This window comes from Mus caroli, chromosome 8 (genome assembly GCF_900094665.2).
Source record: "Mus caroli chromosome 8, CAROLI_EIJ_v1.1, whole genome shotgun sequence".
Classification (NCBI taxonomy): Eukaryota; Metazoa; Chordata; class Mammalia; order Rodentia; family Muridae; genus Mus; species Mus caroli.
The window spans coordinates 87,390,764-87,398,504 of NC_034577.1; positions in this window are offsets into that span (position 1 = coordinate 87,390,764).

The window sequence follows — 7,741 nt, forward strand, 5'->3', positions numbered from 1 at the left end:
AGTATGGAAGTGTAAGCCGAATAAACCCTTTCCTCCCCAACTTGTTTCTTGGTCATGATGTTTGTGCAGGAATAGAAACCCTGACTAAGACAGTGGATGTGGAGATGTTGTTCCTTTAATATCAACTGCTTTTGGGATAGCATTGGAAATGTAATTGAGGAAAATATGTAATAAAAATATTAAAAAAAATATCAACTGCACAATCCTTGCGTGGTGAGCTAGTGGGAAAGGGAAAGGGGCGGGGCTCAGAGAGAGGCTTAGGAAGAATTTGGGCCCTTGTCAGGCTGACTGTCTTGGGGAGAAACAGTTTTCACACCTGTAAGCCATATCACCTGGGGCTTCATTCCATCTTCCATTTCCTTTTAAATAGACTTATAGCTATCTGGTAAAAACGGTCTACTTAACATTTGGCAAAAGCCTTTGTTTCAAGCAACTGTGGCTGGTCATAGACTGTCTAACCGCTCTTCTCATTGTCAGAAATCAGTGTCATGTCCTCCCACCCCCCTACTCTCCATACTCCAAGAGTTTAAGACGCCGCTAGTGGTAACTCCTGATTCAAGCTCCAAGATTTATTTATGACCTACCCACAACATGATTCCATGTTACATAGTATAAACCAGGCTAAGTCACATGGTGGGGAATGTATTGGTAACCCTCTAAAACCATAAAAGTACAAGACCTACCCCCCCCCCCCCCCACTTTTTTTTTTTTTTTTTTTTTTTTTTTTTTTTTTTTTTTTTTTTTCGAGACAGGGTTTCTCTGTATAGCCCTGGTTGTCCTGGAACTCACTTTTGTAGACCAGGCTGGCCTTGAACTCAGAAATCTGCCTGCCTTTGCCTCCCGAGTGCTGGGATTAAAGATGTGCGCTACCACGCCCGGCTGAAGACCCCCTTTTATTCAGGGATCTGAAGACCTTTTTCTTCAGGACCCCCATCACACTGCACAGTGAGTGACCTCTCTCCTATTTTCCTGCTTGAAGCTCTCTCCTAATTAAGTTCCTCACGTGCCTCTCGTGTGATGATTTTTTTTCTCTCCTAATCTTCTTAGGACGATTTTACTCCCAGGTCTGCTTGCCACCCTTCTCTGGTTACGAGGCTCTTTCTCGTGCTATAATTCATTTAGAATTATATTATTCAGTGATGTTTTCCTGGCAGCTGTTTTTCCAAACTAACCTCCGCTCTCCTCTGATTTCTAACACACTCATCCTGTTTTGTAGGAGGAAGAAACTGTTAGAAGTAAGAGAGTGGCGGTGGTTGGATCAGGAGAGAGGGGCTGACACAAAATGGCCCTTCTAGAGGGAGCTTTATTGGGAGAAAAGACATCATGACTGTGGGAATCATGATTGAACTTTAAGGTGGGAGAGCTTACAAAGGGGACAGGGGCAACATGGTGGGCTTTAAAAGGGAGAGAGAGGTTTTCCTATAAAACTTGGAGAGGAACGTAATTAAGAGGAATAGCTTAAAGTAAGTGTGTGTGTGTGTGTGTGTGTGTGTGTGTGAGAGAGAGAGAGAGAGAGAGAGAGAGAGAGAGAGAGAGAGAATCACACACACACAGAGAAAGATAGAGACAGAGACAGAAAGAGACGGAGCATGCTGCCACCCATAGGATGATGGTGAGAGCATGCAGAGAAAGCTCCAACCCACAGGTTGATGGTTTCCAAATAAAGGAAGATATCGGACTTTTAAATCCATCTGTGGGGTGGTGAGAAGCCCCTACCATGTGATTCAGTTTGGATCACCTGATGTGAAGAGAAGTGTGGAAGAGCCAGGTAAGGAGAAAGACCATAAATGTGAAATTACAGCATGTATGCTTTTAACTCTTTATAAGAGAGAAAAAGGGAGGGAGGGAAGGAGGGAGAAAAGGAAAAGAGGGAGGGGCGTGGAGAGGGAGGAAGAGGAAAAGGAAGAAAAAGAGAGAAAGAACGAGCCTGGGGATCATGGTGGCTGCTTAGAGTGACCAGCATTTCAGTCTAACAGAAGTCACAAGGGGCTCCAAGCTCTTTTCAGAGAACTGGATATTCTTGTTTTTCCAGTCCTATAGAAATATCGGGACAGGCTAAGATGGCCTGTGACCTCAGCACTTGGGAGGTAGCAGCAGAAGGGTTAGGAGCTCAGGATTATCTTTGGATCCATTGTGAGTTTAAGGATGTTTAAGGTCCAATACGATACCCTGTGGCGGGTCGGGGAGAGAATGTGGATATGAATATGCCAGGATCACTAGAGAGAGGGCTTAGGATTGTGTGAACTTTGGGCTCAGTGGCTTCCCTAGCTCATAGAGTGACCACGGGATATGAGGAAGGAACACTGAGGGTCAGTTCCTGAAGAGACCAGACTAAAGTGCCGGGGCTGAGAAGGGCCAAGTGCATATCAACTCCACACTCGCCCACGTTTCCTCCCGGTCCTAGGCACATGGGTTCTACCCTGCCCCTTGGCACTTTGATTGACACAGGAAAGTGTTGCTTAATGTACAGTACCCCCCCCCCCCCCGCTTTCCCTTTCTGTGATGCCTGGGGTTGAACGGAGGCCTCACACGTGGTTGGCTAGGCTCTGCTACAATTCTATGCACAATCACACATTTTATTCTGAGGCAGGGTCTCACTGTGCGGGCTGGTTTTGAACTTGTGAGCTTCCTGCCTCAGTCTCCCAGTGTGGGTGGGACTACAGGTGTGTGCCATCACATCCAGTTACTCCTGTGTTTATGAGAAAGGACGCAGAGGCAAAGCCAGTGTGAGCCTTGGCACTTGGCCGTGCTTAGCCCTTTCTCAGTGAGGACGGCCTGGGTGTGGTGTGTGTATGCGCTTGAGATAGTGACTCTGGGAACTGAGGTTGTAGCTCAGCGAGGAAGCAGCTGCTAAGAATGCACAAAACTCAGGGTCGGATCCTCAGCACCAAAACAGGGAGAGCCATACTTGGATACCTGTGTATTATAGGGGCTGGAGAAGCTTGCTGCTCGCTGCTCTTGAAGAGGACAGGAATTCTGCTCTCAGTACCCACCTTAGTCTGGTCACAACCTTCTATAACCCTAGCCCTAGGGAACCTGATGCCCTTCTCTGGCCTCCGTAGACATTTTGCACTCATACCCACATCATTAAATCTTAAAGAAGTATTACGATAACAGGATTTCTAAGTGAATGGGGATAGGATGTGTACAGTTTTAATAGGTGAAGAGGGCCAGCTCCATTAGGAGCCACTCTCAGCACCAAATGCCACCCCTATCCGCAGGAGGTTGATCTCAGGGATTCTTTTTATTTATTTTTTTTATTTAATTTTTTTATTAGGTATTTTCTTCATTTACATTTCCAACGCTATCCCAAAAGTCCCCCATACCCTCCCCCCCAACTCCCCTACCCACCCACTCCCACTTCTTGGCTCTGGTGTTCCCCTGTACTGAGGCATATAAAGTTTGTAAGACCAAGGGGCTTCTCTTTCCACTGATGGCCTAGTTGGCCATCTTCTGCTACATATGCAGCTAGAGACACAAGCTCTGGGGGGTACTGGCTAGTTCATATTTTTGTTCCACCTATAGGGTTTCAGACCCCTTTAGCTCCTTGGGTACTTTCTCTAGCTCCTCCATTGGGGGCCCTGTGATCCATCCAATAAGTTGACTGTGAGCATCCACTTCTGTGTTTGCTAGGCCCCAGCATAGTCTCACAAGAGACAGCTATATCAGGGTCCTTTCAGCAAAATCTTGCTAGTGTGTGCAATGGTGTCAGCGTTTGGAGGCTGATTATGGGATGGACTTAGGGATTCTTTTATCTTTCCTTAAACTTGCTACATGCTTGGTTTGTAGCATCTGTAGGCAGAGGCTGCCATCTGGTGGTCATGTTTCAGATCGCACCCCATAGGACTACTGCGTTTTCCATAGGCTGTGGTGTCTGTGAGGTCCTGTAGCCCAGGTTAGCTTCCAACACTGTATGTCTTAAATTGATAGTGGTGATAGTTGCATAAATTTGTGAATAAGCTAAAAAATTTAAATTTTCCATGATTATTATTCTCGTTATTATCATTTGTGGTACCAGAGAGTGAACCTAAGTGCATTACCATCAAAGTGCATTACCACAGAGCTATCTCCAGATTGAACTGTGAACTTTATTTATTTTTTACTAACATAATATTTTTATTAATTATTTTGGAATTTCTTACAATGCACCCTGATCACACTCACTTCCCATTCCTCCCAGGTCCACCCAACCTTGTGTCCACCCTCTCCCATCCTCCACCCCCAGCCCAAATACACAAACTCCCAGTGGTCAGCCCTTAAAGAAAATGAATCCTTTCCCCAACCCCCACCCTTGTCAGAAGCCATCAACCCTAAGGAGTATCTTTATCACATTTTTTTTCCCTAAAGATTTATTTTATGTATGTGAGTATACTGTAGCTGTCTTCGGACATACCAGAAGAGGTCATCAGGTCCCTTTACAGATGGTTGTGAGCCATTATGTGGTTGCTAGGAATTGAACTTAGGACCTTTGGAAGAGCAGTCAGTGTTCTTAACCACTGAGCCATCTCCCCAGACCCCTTTATCACAATTTTTAAGGACTTCTTTTTATAGCTTCCTGTCTGGACTGTTTCTTTTTGGGGGTGGGGTGGGGTGTGAGAGATTGTCACAAAAGCCTTCGATGTCTCTCATTCTCAATTATAAGTTTGCAGTCACTGATACCCCCGCAGGGAATAAGCTTCCTTGTTTAAAATAGCTGGTGGCTGCTTGGATCATGAACATCAACATGGCCTCCAATGGCAGCGTGGGCCACGGAAGTCTTCGGAGGAGGCTTAATCCAGCAAATGGACAGCTCTTCATCTTGGATAGCTTGTTGCTCAGAGTCAGACTGACAGCGAGGTTTGGAGGCAGTTCCTGCTGTAGCTCCAGGCTGCTGTCTGCCACCCTCCCTTCAGCAGCCGCTGCCCTGCCAGTGCTCTGGGCACAACCGTATCACAGTTCACAGGACAGCACCTCCCATCCCTAGCATGGCAAACGGCGCAAGCGGCAGCAGCAGAGATGGCTCAGTATGGTAGGCCGGATCTGCCAGGTGGCAACTGGGCAAGGCGGGCCCATTGGTAGCCTGAGCCTTCTGGCAGCCAGAGGAACAGTCCTACTCACAAGACACGCTCCTTTGCCTGACGAGGCCATGCTTCCAAACCTGTCACCGCTAGTTCAGCTTCTCTCCTCCATCTTTCCCAACGCCTCCAATTCCATTAAACCACTTTTAATAAGCATCTTCCCGTAAGACCTAAGTTTTAAGTTGTGCCAGAGATTCTTTGAGCTCTGCACACTCATTCCCCAGCACTGCAGCTCGCAAAGTCTCTGTGTGTGTCCCAGGCGCCTCAGAGTGGTCCCACAGACGCTGGGTCCCTGCGGCCGCTGCAATCTTGAATCAGTTGAACGGTGAACTTTACGTGAGAAAACTGTGTATTTGAATCACAGCTCAGTAAGACTGGTAGTAAAGTAGAAAAGATTGACTTCCAAACCTTTTTGTGTATTTAATTTTAGTCATTTCTTAAGTTTATATCACATAAATTCTATATGAACCTTTATGGGTTATTATTAATTTATTTGTTTATTTATTTTATTGTTTGTTTTGAGACAAGGTCTCTCTACATAACCATGGCTGTCTGGGAACTCACTAAGTAGGCTATACTGGCCTTGAACTCACAGAGATCTCTGCCTCTGCCTTTTAAGTGCTGAAGGTGTGCACCACCATTTCTGGTTATATATATATAATTTTTGTCTAGCTTTGTGGCTCAGACTGGTCTTGAACTCACAGTCTTTGTGCTTTAGCCCTCCCTGAGTACTGGGGTTACAAGTATATGCTATATACCCCCAGTCCATGCTAAATCCTGAGTAACATATTTATATTTTTGACTATTATTTAATTCATTATTTCTCCATGGAGGTGTTCTAGTTTGCTTCCTATTGATTTGAAATAATTTGATATAAACACCGTGACCACAGCAATTTGGCAAAGAGAGGGCTTCTTTGGCTACACTTTCATGTCACAGTCTATCACCAAGGGAAACCAGGGCAGGAACCTAGAGGCAGGAATGATGCTTTCTGCCTTGCTCCCCATGGTTTGTTCACCTTTTTTGCTCCCTGCAGCTCAGAACCAGGGGTGACATCACCCAAAGTGGGCTAGGTCTGCCTATATCAGTTATTAATCAAGAAAATGCCCCATGGATTATCAGATGGAGATGAGATGGAGATATTGTCTTTTTTTTTTTTTTTTAAAGACAGGGTTTCTCTGTGAAGCCCTGGCTGTCCTGGAGCTCACTCTGTAGACCAGGCTGGCCTCGAACTCAGAAATCTGCCTGCCTCTGCCTCCCAAGTGCTGGGATTAAAGGTATGTGCCACCACTACCCGACAAGATATTGTCTTAATTGGAATTACTCTACCTCAGACTACTGGGTTACTCAACCCAGATTACTCAAACTCCTATCAAGTTTATAAAACAAAACAAAACAAAACAAAACCCAGCTAACATAGGAGGAAACCATAAAAACACATCTTCCAGCTTTCAGAGATAGGTATTGTCTGTAGGTATTGAAATTTCTTAACCTTGTAACTTTGTATCCAAGGTCAGTCTTTTACCTCCTTCCCCCCCCCTCCCTTGTAGCCTTTCCAACTTCTAGCAATACTATTCTGCTCTCACCTTTGTAAGATCATCTTTCTTTTGACCCATGCCAGAGTGGATGGTATGTATCGTTTTCTGCCTGGCTTATCTCTCTTAGCTTAATAATCTCCAGTTCCATCAATGTTGTCATAGGGGAGAGAGTTTCATTCCTTTTCTGGATGGAAGGTACTCGACTGTGCGTGCATCTCATTTGTCCTTCCATCAGTTGATGGACAGCCATGTCACTTCTGTGCTATTGTGAATAGGGCGGTAAGGAATGTGGAAGTCTCTTCAACACCCTGACTTCATCTCGGGGCCTTCCCACCATATTCCTAGTAGAGGAATTGCTGAATCACGTGGTATTTCTATTTTTAGAAGCACATGGTATTTCTATTTTTAACATGAGCCCCAGGACAGCCAGGGCTACATAGCAAGATCCTGTCAAGAATTGTAAGACTCCTTTTTCCATTTTTACCCAATCTTAACATCTGTGGACAGCTTTTAATTTCAGCTTTCAGCTTCAATTCCTTTCCCACACAGGGTCTTTTAGGTCATCTACTTTTTCTTTAGTGAACTTGTTAACTTATGTCTTATAAGGATGTTTTTCATTTCATTTAAACTTTTAAATTTTTATCATATTTATGGATGTACATTATTTTGCCTCTAAGTACCTCAGTCAGTGTTTTATCGTGAAGAGATCCAGCCATAGCAACTCTTATGAAGGAAAGCATTTAATTGGAGCTTGCCTACAGTTTCATCATGGCGGGGGCCGTGGTAGTGTGCAGGCAGACATGGTTCTGGAGAATGAGCTGAGAGTTCAACATCTGGATCTTCAGGCAGCAAGAAGAGAGAGATACTAGGCCTCAGTTGAGTGCTTGAAACCTCAAAGCCCACCTGCAGTGACACACTTTCTCCAACAAGGCCACACCCACTCCAACAAGTCACGCCCATTCCATCAAGGCCATACCTATACCAACAAAGCCACACCTATTCCATCAAGGCCCCCCTCTCCATTCTTTTATTCTTTTCCTCTTCCTCTTCCTCTTTCTTTCTTTCTTTCTTTCTTTCTTTCTTTCTTTCTTTCTTTCTTTCTTTCTTTCTTTCTTTCTTTCTTCCTTCCTTCCTTCCTTCCTTCCT